An 11,182-nucleotide genomic window follows, 5' to 3' on the forward strand; every position below is an offset into this window, starting at 1 on the left:
CAGTCTCCCTTAAAAAATAATAGGAACAAGAATAGCAATAGGAAACTACAAAGAAATGGAAAAAATAAATCCCCATCTTCAAAAGATGCAGGATTCTGCTTCATCATTTAACTCTTAAGATGGTGCTATACAACATCTGGAACCAATATACTCTGTATTCTTCAATAATGCAATTAATTTAACCAGGTGAACTTCAAAAGTTGTGTTAAGTGGCAATCTCAGGTTATTAACTTAACAATGTCAATGCATTCTTACTCTACCATAGTTAGTGTACACATTATGTAACAGCATGCTAGACACATGGAGAATTCTCTTGACCGAGAATCCATAGCTCAACCCTTGGACATGTCAGTAATTGGAAGCCAGAAACATAGGAATGTGTGCACACAGACAAAATAGATCCTGACATGTAGACAACATTCAGTTACACACACACACCCTTTATTTTTAAATAGAGGAGTAAACAGGAAGTTGGGAACCATGAAACAGACTGCTAAAACCACAATATAAATATAGGTCCTCTCTCAGAGAGCAACCAGGGAATATAGTGAACATTTTATAGGCACTGTGCCGATTATAAATATGATCTGTATGTGTATATATGTACAGGTTCCACCTCTCTAATTTGGCACTCTTGCCCATCAAACTCCATACTCCAGCATGATTTTAGTTATCTGGATGACCACTTACCTTGGGCATGGCCAAGTTTCCCAGTGGTCCTATAAAGTTAGTTTACAGACACCAGTCCTGGTTCTCAGTGTTCTGTGCTGTTGTTTAGCTGTAATTTACTCCTAAAATGTCTTCTAAGAACCCAGTAAGCAGTGGAAGTGTTGGTGATGTGCTAGAAAATATTAACCTCCCATCATGTGGCAACTTTGTCATCCAGCATCGGTCAAATCTAAAGAGTGCTGGGCAACAGAGGGTCAACTTGTACTTAAAGAAAACCACTACTGTGTATTGAGAGGGATGCTCCCGTAATAAGTAACTTGTTTCTTAGCAATGTATCTGCTCTTGCTGCTTATTCCCACTCTATGTACTCAGTGCACTGGCCTGGATCATTAGCAGGCTTTAAACTCCAGCACCAAAAGCACAGATCTAAGCTGAAATAATAATTCTTATTAGTAGCAGTACTAGATTCCAAGCTGCTTACATAGACCAGCCAGGGCAGTGGAATATGTTGCATGCATGTTCTGTCAGCAAGAGGCAGCAGGACACACTGGGAAGCAGAGGTGTTCCCACAGAAGGGAACCAAAGGACAGAGAGGGAAAAAAATTCACATTATAATCCCTCTTCTGGCCCAGCATCCCCTAACTGAACATGTACACAGCCTACTTGTTCCATGCATATATTGGGCTCACCACTTTGGTATCCAAGCAGGCTCACAAATGGGAGGAGGGGCAAACGAGGCAGTTGCCTTCGGGCCCAGCATTTCAAAGGGACCTGGTACTCCAACTGCCAAAATAGCAGCAGCTGGAGCTCCAGGACCCTTTGAAATGCCATGGAGTGCTGTGCCACTGCTCTGCATGTGGCTCTGGGGGGTGGGGGGGGAAAGACAGGTCTGACTACCCTAAGCCCCACCCCTTCTGGGAGCCCAGAGCCCCCCACCCTGCCCCCTGGCAGCTATCAGTGCCACTGTATCTGGATGCTGTATTTGCACTTCTGTAAAATGAAGAAAACAGCTCTGTCCCTTCAAGTGTAAGTGACAGTTTCTGAAGGGTTAAAACTGTGTTTGAATTATAGAATCCTTCAGGAGCTCCAGCCTCTCTCATTTTCCTGTCAGCCAGTGTTCCCTGTATAATGAGCACTGGGGTGGGTGCCCAGGAGAGATTCAGGGGCCACCCAGCCTATAAGGAGAGTACCCACAGCTAACAGCATACATTTCTACTTGGTGTGCATTCACACATGCCTCAGAATAAAATTTATTCCACACATGGATAAAAAAAATAAAAGAGAACATTTGTCAGACATACCCAGAATGCCACTTCTGCTCACAACTTCCCCCCCGCATCTGTGTACTACATGATGTTGAACATAAGGAGCAAACAAGTACTCAGGCATTGCTGTGGGTGAAGACACAAAACCATTCCCCTGCGTAAGAAAGCGCAGGGATGAGGTTACATTATGTGTGTGATACCAAGAATGCAACCCCCAACATTGTTATTAAGAGTCTGGATCCCAGGTAAAATTCAGACATTCTGCAAAATGGCTTCACTCAGTCAACTCAGTGAATCAACACATTCCCTTAAGACACAGAACGGTTGGCAGAAGTAGTACGCGCTTTGCTGTTGTCTTTGCCCACAGCATTCCATGGTAATCTTGTCAGCAGTGCAAGTGTAACAAATTACATCTGCTTATTTCTGCTGTTGTTTTGAAGGCGATAGCAGCTACCATTTAAAATGGAATCCTTTTCTCCCTGGTGCCCGTGTGCTCATCCACACCCCCACACATGCTTTGGGACTGGGGCTGTACTTGTGAGGACTTTGGGCTCTATAAAATATTACACCTTCCATGACAAATCAAGTTGGAGCCTCTCAAGTCGCCTGTGAATAAAGCTGTGGAATACCAGGCAGATTTTACAGTTTAATTGGGTTTTGGTCTGAGCTCATAACTTCAGCTATTAAAAGTTTCCCCCACTTCTTATTTTAACAGATTCAATTACAATTTGTCTACTACTGTCACCCAAAGTGGCAGATAATTTAAAATGACTCTTGACTTCACTCAAACATGTGACTGTCATTTAGAACGCAATAGGCTACAATTCACAGTGGAAGGAAGACCAGACAAGGAGATACGCTTTTAATCTGTCACTGAGCAGGAAGTTACTTCCTGAGGAAAGCACAGAACAGACATCTGATGGCTAGGAGAGGCAGATGAATTTGGAGTAGGTGAAACAGACTCTGTCAAATTTCTGAGGGGTAAAGGGAAGAAAGAGGAGATGAAGTCAGGGTAAGGAAAGGAAAACAAATCACAAGTAGTTCTATTTCCTAATGGAGAGCATGATGCACTCCATAGCCTCCTTGCTTGTCTTGTCAACAACTAGTAACAAAGTCTTTTGTTTCTTCACATCCCTGAAATGGAAAGGGCCTCTGTTTCCTCCATAATTTATATGCCCCTGTCTTTGCTAGTACTGATGACATACAGTCCCTGAAAGCAAGCCCCTTGAAAAGGGGATTCTACTCACCAGACAGGAACCTCTTCATGGCTGGCTCTGGGAATCAGCTCTCACTCCATCTAGTGTCCCTTCTATTGGATTTTCTTGCTGTGGTCTCTCTCTCTCTCCCTCCAGGACTTGGCCCTTCCAGGGGCACAAAATCCCAGACGGTCTCTGTACCATGGCAGGTAGTCTTCTATTCTACCACCACAGTCTGTCCCATTTTGTTACTAGCTGGTAAGGAAAACTAGCTCACCAGGTTCCAGCTTCTACTCCAGAAATCCACCTCCACTCAGTCACAAACCCCTTAGGCTGTTTTCCTGGACTCTTTCCCACACCAGCTTTCTGTCTTCTTGCTTATACTTTGGCCTTATTTGTAGAGAGTCCTCTTCTTCCTGCAGATAACTTCATTCTTCTCAATCTCCTGCCCCAAGCAGGGGCAAATCCTCAGGACTTACTTTCCCCCAACTACTAATCAACTCAGTTTCCCTCCAGAGACTGGCTACAGACCTTCTCCCCCCCGCCAGCATAAGAACCAGCTTGTTCCTGCCCAGCTGACTTTCATGATCAATTAAGCCTGACTCCCATCCAGGTGCAGTCAGGTCCCCTATTTGGCCTCTCAGGCTCACGTTAACCCTTTAGGAGCTATGTGTGTAACACACCCAGATCTGAAACCAAGCATGCAGCTCAGAAATTCCTATCAGAAAATTTCAATGAAAACACCTTAAGTTTTTTCAGTTGAAATTGACATACCAAGATAAATAGATAGGTTTAAAAGTAAAAATAAAATAAAATGAAAAAAACCCTCATGTTTCCTGCAAGAAAGCAAACATTTCTCTCTCACACATGCTTTGTTGAAAACCCAACACTGAAAAATCTCTCAATGTCATGCTTCAGGATATACACTGACCTCTAACTAATAGAGGTTAAAAAGAAACTTTCCCTGTGGGCAGGTTATTTCATAATTGCCGATTGCAGGCTCCCTTCCATCTTCCTGTGAAGACCCTGGTATTCACCATGATCAGAGAAAGGGTACTAGACTGGAGCAGTGTTTCTCAGGTGTGGCCACCAAGGGTCTTTCCTGTGGCCACTACAGGCTTGTGAACAGAGATGGGGGAGGGTCAAAGACATAGCTCCTCTCTTCAGTGCCTAGGGCCCCTACCCTCCCTGTTGTCTCCCCCCCAACTTTAGTTGTGGGACTCAGGAGGTTGGGAGACTGAAGCCAGGATCTGGAGAAAGTGTCACACATTCCTCCTCTCCCCACTTATTTAGCTGCAGTGGGCTAAGGGGGCTAGCTTAATCCCCCTTTTCCTTTCAGCCTTGGGTCTCTGGGGACAGGCTCCATGCTTCAACCCCACCTCAAGCTATGGGGCTCCAGACTCCAGCCCACGCCTCTCCCACTGGCTCCAGACATGAGGCTGACTCTGGGCTTCACCCCAGAGCAGCAGGACTTCTGCAGGGACAGCCTTACTGGGTGCCATAGACATAGAGTGACCATACCTCCCTGTCCCAAATATGGGACAGGGAGATGGGATGGGGAGGGGCAGCTCCTCCCAGCTGTACCAAGCCCCAAGGAGCCAGTGTTCCCTGCCTCCCAGCCCCAACGAAGCAGCAGCCATGGGTACTCCCTGCCAGGAGCCCCAAGAGAGTGGTGACTCCCGGGAACTTGTGGCCTGCAGCCCCAGGAGAGCAGCGACCCGTGGGCGCTCCCATCCCCATGCCCAGACCCCAAGGGCCTACATACGGGACAATTTGTCCTCTTTAAAAAATAAGTCAGGATGCCTTTTTGGTGTCCCTAATATGGGACCCTCCCACCAAATACAGGAGAGTTGGTCACCTATCATAAAGGAGGCAAGGAGTGGGATGAGTCAGGATGCAAGGCCACTGAAGGGAGTTCAGGACAATGGTGGGGGGGGGGGGAAACAGTGGGGTCTAGTGGGAGGTGAGAAAAAGAGAATCCATAGGAGGACTGGTGGCCAGAGGCACCTAAATATAACTGCCCATTATTCTTATTATGAGACTGAAAAATAAAAATCCTACATAATTTATAGTGATTTGGACAAATGTATGTGCATATTTATTTGTTTTCCCTGAAGTCAATTAAGTATTTTAGGAAGATTTGTCAGCCTATCCACCAACAAGGATTAGTGTCCTTACTCTGACCCCACCAAAATTTTGTTTCGACAGTCCCTGGACTAGGTAAATCTCTTGTCTGATCTAGGATTCTGAATTTCTGTTACTATTCAGAGGGGATGACTGACAATTCATTTCCATGTTGTCATTAAACTAGCATCTTGAAACTGGTGCAACCCATTCCCATACTGACACTTTAACTGCTTGTTGAGTCATTTCACATTACCTAGATTCAAAGGACAGGAAGACACCTCAAGAAGCCATCACATCCAGTTCCCTGTGTTCACGGCTGGACAAAGCACCATTGAGATCAAGGGTCTCAAACTCCTTTTCTACAGGCCATACCCAGCCAGAGCAGTTGTGCAACCCAGCCTGGGAGTACTAGTGGGCTGGAGGAGATACGCTGTCCATTGCTGTCACCCAAGCTCTGCCCCGTCCTGCCATGCCCCTGCCCCTCCCACCAGGGCACCGCAGTGCTGAGGGATGCAGCCTTGGGGAATAAGGGAGTGCGGAGGAGCACAATCTCTGCTGCCACCCCATACCAGTCCCCCCCATGAGACCATGTCCCTGAGGGGTGGGGTGCTATAGGGGGAAGAAGATAGGGTGGTGGCAGGAAGGGGCAGAGCATGGGGATGGCAGTGGACAGCCCTGCCCCCAGCCTGCTGTATGCTCATGCCAGAAAGCTGAGGATCCCTGGTCTAGATCATCCTTATAAGGTGTTTGTCTAACCAGTACAAGGAGGTGAACTGGGAAGGGACACTTTTTTAACCTTTGACCTTCTCAACAATGGTGTGTAAAAGTTCACCAAGACTTTATCTTCTAATTTCAGCCATTCAAAACCTGGAATATGGTCAGTCATTCATTATGGATAGCTGACTGCACAAAATAATAGTATATGAAAATACATATCTCATAGAACTGGAAGAGACCTTGGGAGGTCATCAAATCCAGTCCCCTGCCCTCTTGGCAGGACAAAACACCATCCCTTTTTTAAAAGAAAAAAGAAAGAAAGTTAATTTATCCCAGGTCCCTAAATGCCACCCCCCAGCAAGGAATGAACTCACAACTCTGGGTATAGCAGGCTAGCATACAAACCACAGAGCTATCTTATTAGAGGCCTTGGGGTGAACTGGCTAATGATTTACACAAATTAAATTAATTTTCTAACACAAACCCTTAAATGGCAAATGAAGCTCCCACTTTGGAGACATTAAAGTCACGTGAGATCGCAAATTCCGTTAGGGATTTTAGCACAGTGAATGCTCAAAGTAGGAGTATTTTGCATATACCCAGGATGACATGAGGAAGTGGGCTGAAGGATGAATGTAGCCTGTCTGTGCTTGCTTGTGGGTGTGGTTCATATTTGCAAAAGTGTAAGTGCCTGACTTGTGATCTTACTGAGACACTCACCTTCCACAAATCAGGGTTCCTTGATAATGCTTCCACTTGATCTGACCCACCCATACAGGGGATTTTTAGCCACACGCTTGATTTCAAACCTGTGGCACACAAACAGGCGCCCTTCAAGGCCTTCTCTGCAGTCAGTGCTGGTGAAGACAGAGTAAAATGGAAGCAAATAATTAAAACCATTCAACTATGCAACATTCCCGCTGATTTCTGATGATTCTGACTACACAAGGAAGGCAGAACAGAGCCTTGAGCTGTTACACCAGTTTTGTTTCCTTCTGGAGCAGAAAGGGACTGGAAGGCAGCTTTATACCACCCTATCCAAGTGTGTGTGGGACTCCAGCTCTGCAGAGCATTTACAGAGGGGCTAGCTGCTTTCCTGTGGCATTAGTTCATCAGCTTAAGAGGTACAAACGTGTGCATTGTGTGTATACAGTCCTTCCTACACAGAACAGATCCAGGTGTCCTCAGTGTTAGTGTTGTGTGGAGTGACAACAAGAGGTCATTTCACACTCAAGGGCTCAGTCATCGTTTTCCATTGCGGGGAATTGTCAACAAGGTGGACAGGTCTGATCTGGGCACCTGGGCCAATGCCAGTAGCCCTGAACTCCCTTCTCATAAGCTTATGATAGCAGGCTGCCAGTCAACTGTTGGACAGTGGGGCACACATCGTTGACTGGTGCTGAGGACCCAGAAGCAAAAAAGATCCATACCCCATCCTTGACCAACTTCCACCCCCCTTGCAACTTTTTCATTGTTTTTTTTGTTTCACAGCTAAATGACAAGACAAAGCATGCTAGACTCTTTCCATCCCACTTCCCTTTCCCAAAGTAACAAGTAGTTGACACCCTTTTAAATATTCAGAAGTGCAAGTGTTTTGTCATTTAGGCTCATCACGTTGCTACATTGTGGAAACTCTGGCTCAGTTCACCTCTTAGATTTCCCTGCAGAAATAACACCAGAGTCTGGTGTGAACTGAACGTTTGCGATAAGCAAACTTCCTCCTGCTGTTCATGAACCGAAACCTGACACAGACGGCAATAAGCAGCCGCCTATTTTTTTTCAAACTGCTGTCGTTCCCTTGTCTTTACAGAAAGATCAGACACTTCATACTCTAACACTCCCTCCCCACTCATTTCTTTGTATCTGCCTTCTGAAAAGTACCCTTAAGCATAATAACAGAATTCTTGTAACTTTAAGGTGAGCAATCCCATGTGGCGTTGAGGCGTACATCAAGGAGGGAGGAGACTTTGTTTATTTAAGCCGTTCATATAGCAAGGAGAAACAGCACAGGGACTCTGCTAAATGGAAAGACGTTGCTCTTTCTACACAATTGTACAAAAGAAAATGAAAATGCAATTGAACCATTTCTCCACTTTGAAATATTTATTACCTTGACTCTCACCAGCAGGGATTGTTATTCCTACATTAGGCTGACATCTGGCAGAGAGGTTGGGATAAAGGAGGAGAGGAGAAAAGCCTAGTGAGAGGTTGCCAAGAAGATGTGATAATTCATTTCTCTGACATGGGACCAAGCATGTCATTAAATGTCGAGTGCTAAATTAACAGATGTAGATAAATGAAGGGACTGTATTCCTGGTTTAACCTCTAGGCTGTACACAAAACTTGGTGAAACTATTTCGTTTGCTCTCTTGAAATGGCAGTGCAGAAATGCCCCCTCACCCAGAGCCAGGCCCGATGGCTAGGCTTGTAGGTAGTTGTGTACTGCTGGTACCTAAAACAGCTTGCAGATAATGGAGGGAGAGATAATGGTTTGCGTTTTGACAGAGATGAACTAGAGCTGTGTCACCCTGTAGACTTTGAGATTTTGGGTAAAATAAGGCCTGGAAACTGAAATGTTCTGACCTGGATCTGAAGTGTCTACAAAACTAGAACCCCCTCCCTGATTTTGCCCAGACCAACCTTTCATAATTAAAAATAATAAATGAAATAATCCCAAAATCAATAGGTACTAGCTTAACTGCAAGGTGATCCTAGAATGTTTCAATGGATTCTGAGACACCAACATGATGGTGTAATTTGCACAGTCACACACATTTTCTGTACAGTATGTCTAACATGCATGCTAACAGAAAAAGTCATTTTCAAGAGCATATAGAGATAATAGTAAAGCTGAAAGGGAGATCACCAGTAGCAGTCCAGGAGAGGGTCCTTCAATATCATGTGTGAAATGCAATGAGGAGCAGGAGCAGATAAGACAAAACAGATTCACAAAGTCTGCTCCAACTGACATGAAATGCAGACAAAATTATCTTTCTAAACAGAGTGAGATTCTCTGATGGCAGAGAGCATATCTCTTAAAACATACCCTTTATCAAGTGTCTGAGCTTCAGAAATTTTAATTCACCTTCATTGCACCCCTGTCAGGTTTGGAAGGTCATTATTAGCTTTAGTTTACAGGTGAGGAATTGAGCTACAGGCGTGCTAAGTAACATGTCCAAGGTTACACAGATGTGCTTGTAGCAGAACCCCATTTTCTGAAGTCACCCTCAATATCTAAGCCACGATAAAATCTGTCCCCTCTCATTTTTTTTTATTCTTTTCTGGAAGCTCAGTCATCAACCAGGACCACCCCCTTTCTCCGCGCCCCCGTCTTAGGTTCTTTAGCTATATTGAGCAAAATCTATGTTCACAACATACAAACAGATATGCTAGTTAAAAAACAAAATGTTTTCTGGGAAGCTGCGATGTAACGCTACTTTGTTTTTTAGAATCCTAACATGTAGGCTGTTGCTACACTAGCCCCAGACTTACGGAAAGGCCATGGTAATGAGCCACTTTGGCAGATGCTAACGAGGCACTATCATGAATATTCAGCACCTCATTAGCATAACGGCAACCACACACGCTTCGAAAGTGCTGCTTTCAAAACACACACTGCCTGTGTAGACAGGGGGCCTTTCAAAAGGACCTCAGACTTTGCAAGTCCCTTCTTCCCAAAACCAAATGGGTGGGGGCTAGTGTAATAACCAAAACCAGAGAGGGATAAAGCAGGCTGCTTCCTAAGGGTATGTCTACAGAGCCTCTTTATTTTGAAATAACAGCCGTTATTTCAAAATCGCTATTCTAGCACCTACACAATGCAACCACTATTTTGAAATAATTTTGAAATAGTGGTTAGCTTATTTTGAAATTGGTAAATCTCATTTCATGAGGAATAATGCCTATTTCAAAAGAGCTATTTTGAAATAGATGCTGTTAAGAGAGGGAATAGAACCTATTCTAAAATAGGCCACAGTGCATCCATTGGCTCTGTTTTGAAATAGCTGTTTCGAAATACAAAATTCTAAGTGCTATTTTGAAATACATTTTGAGTGTAGCAGAATTATTCCCAAATAGCTTTTTTCAAAATAAGGTTTCTATATAGCCATATTCTAAGGCAGAAATGTGCAACTCAATCCAGTGTGTTCTAAGCTGGTTCTTTGCAGACCACTTTGATGCTGGGTGACTTTTGTGATATTTTCTCTGCCTCTGTGCACCAAGACAAATAGTTCCATCCCTTAATAACTACATAGTAAAGTATTCAGTCTGTGTATGGGGAAAATATGGGATTGCTTATGTTCTTATATTACTGGGATGCTCCTTATATAAAGGCTCTGGGAGTAGCAATGACAGGGATAACCCAAATTTTATGGATATTCTCTGCATTTCAAAAGGAACAGCAAAGCATTGACAAAACTCCCAAAGTCCCACTATTATTTAGATTATTGTAACTCAGCTGAGATTAGGGCCCCCTTTGTGCTAGATGCTGCACATGCATCTGCTAAAGAACCATCCCTGCCTGCAGATCCTAATCTGAAGTCCTGTCTTAAGCGTGCTTTGGGTATAGTATAAAACCTGTCTCGGACTCTCAGGAGTACAGCCCCTTCTCTTTTGTTCCCCCAAACATCTGCTGAGGAATCTAGAGGGATTTTACTGTTTTACCCCCAGGACATGATGGCTACGTCTACACGTGAAGCCAACATAGAAATAGCTTATTTCGATGTAGCAACATCGAAATAGGCTATTTCGATGAGTAACGTCTACACGTCCTCCAGGGCTGGCAACGTCGATGTTCAACTTCGACGTTGCGCGGCACCACATCGAAATAGGCGCTGTGAGGGAACGTCTACACACCAAAGTAGCACACATCGAAATAAGGGTGCCAGGCACAGCTGCAGACATGGTCACAGGGCGGACTCAACAGCAAGCCGCTCCCTTAAAGGGCCCCTCCCAGACACAGTTGCACTAAACAACACAAGATACACAGAGCCAACAACTGGTTGCAGACCCTGTGCCTGCAGCATGGATCCCCAGCTGCCGCAGCAGCAGCCAGAAGCTCTGGGCTAAGGGCTGCTGCCCACGGTGACCATAGAGCCCCGCAGGGGCTGGAGAGAGAGCGTCTCTCAACCCCTCAGCTGATAGCCGCCATGGCGGACCCCGCTATTTCGAAGTTGCGGGACGCGCAACGACTACACGGTCCCTACTTCG

The 11,182-nt window shown here is 45.0% G+C and overlaps 1 long non-coding RNA gene across 2 annotated transcripts in view; it reads right to left on the bottom strand.

The window, feature by feature from the left end:
• Positions 1-3,662, bottom strand: part of LOC142004150 (uncharacterized) — a 233,621-nt gene extending 229,959 nt beyond the window's left edge. For both annotated transcript variants that reach the window (XR_012642929.1, XR_012642928.1), the window contains exon 1: positions 3,182-3,662. This is a non-coding gene — a long non-coding RNA (uncharacterized LOC142004150). The remainder of the gene's footprint in view (positions 1-3,181) is intronic.
• Between the last annotated feature and the right edge of the window lie 7,520 nt (positions 3,663-11,182).

This window comes from Carettochelys insculpta, chromosome 31 (assembly GCF_033958435.1).
Source record: "Carettochelys insculpta isolate YL-2023 chromosome 31, ASM3395843v1, whole genome shotgun sequence".
Taxonomy (NCBI): Eukaryota; Metazoa; Chordata; order Testudines; family Carettochelyidae; genus Carettochelys; species Carettochelys insculpta.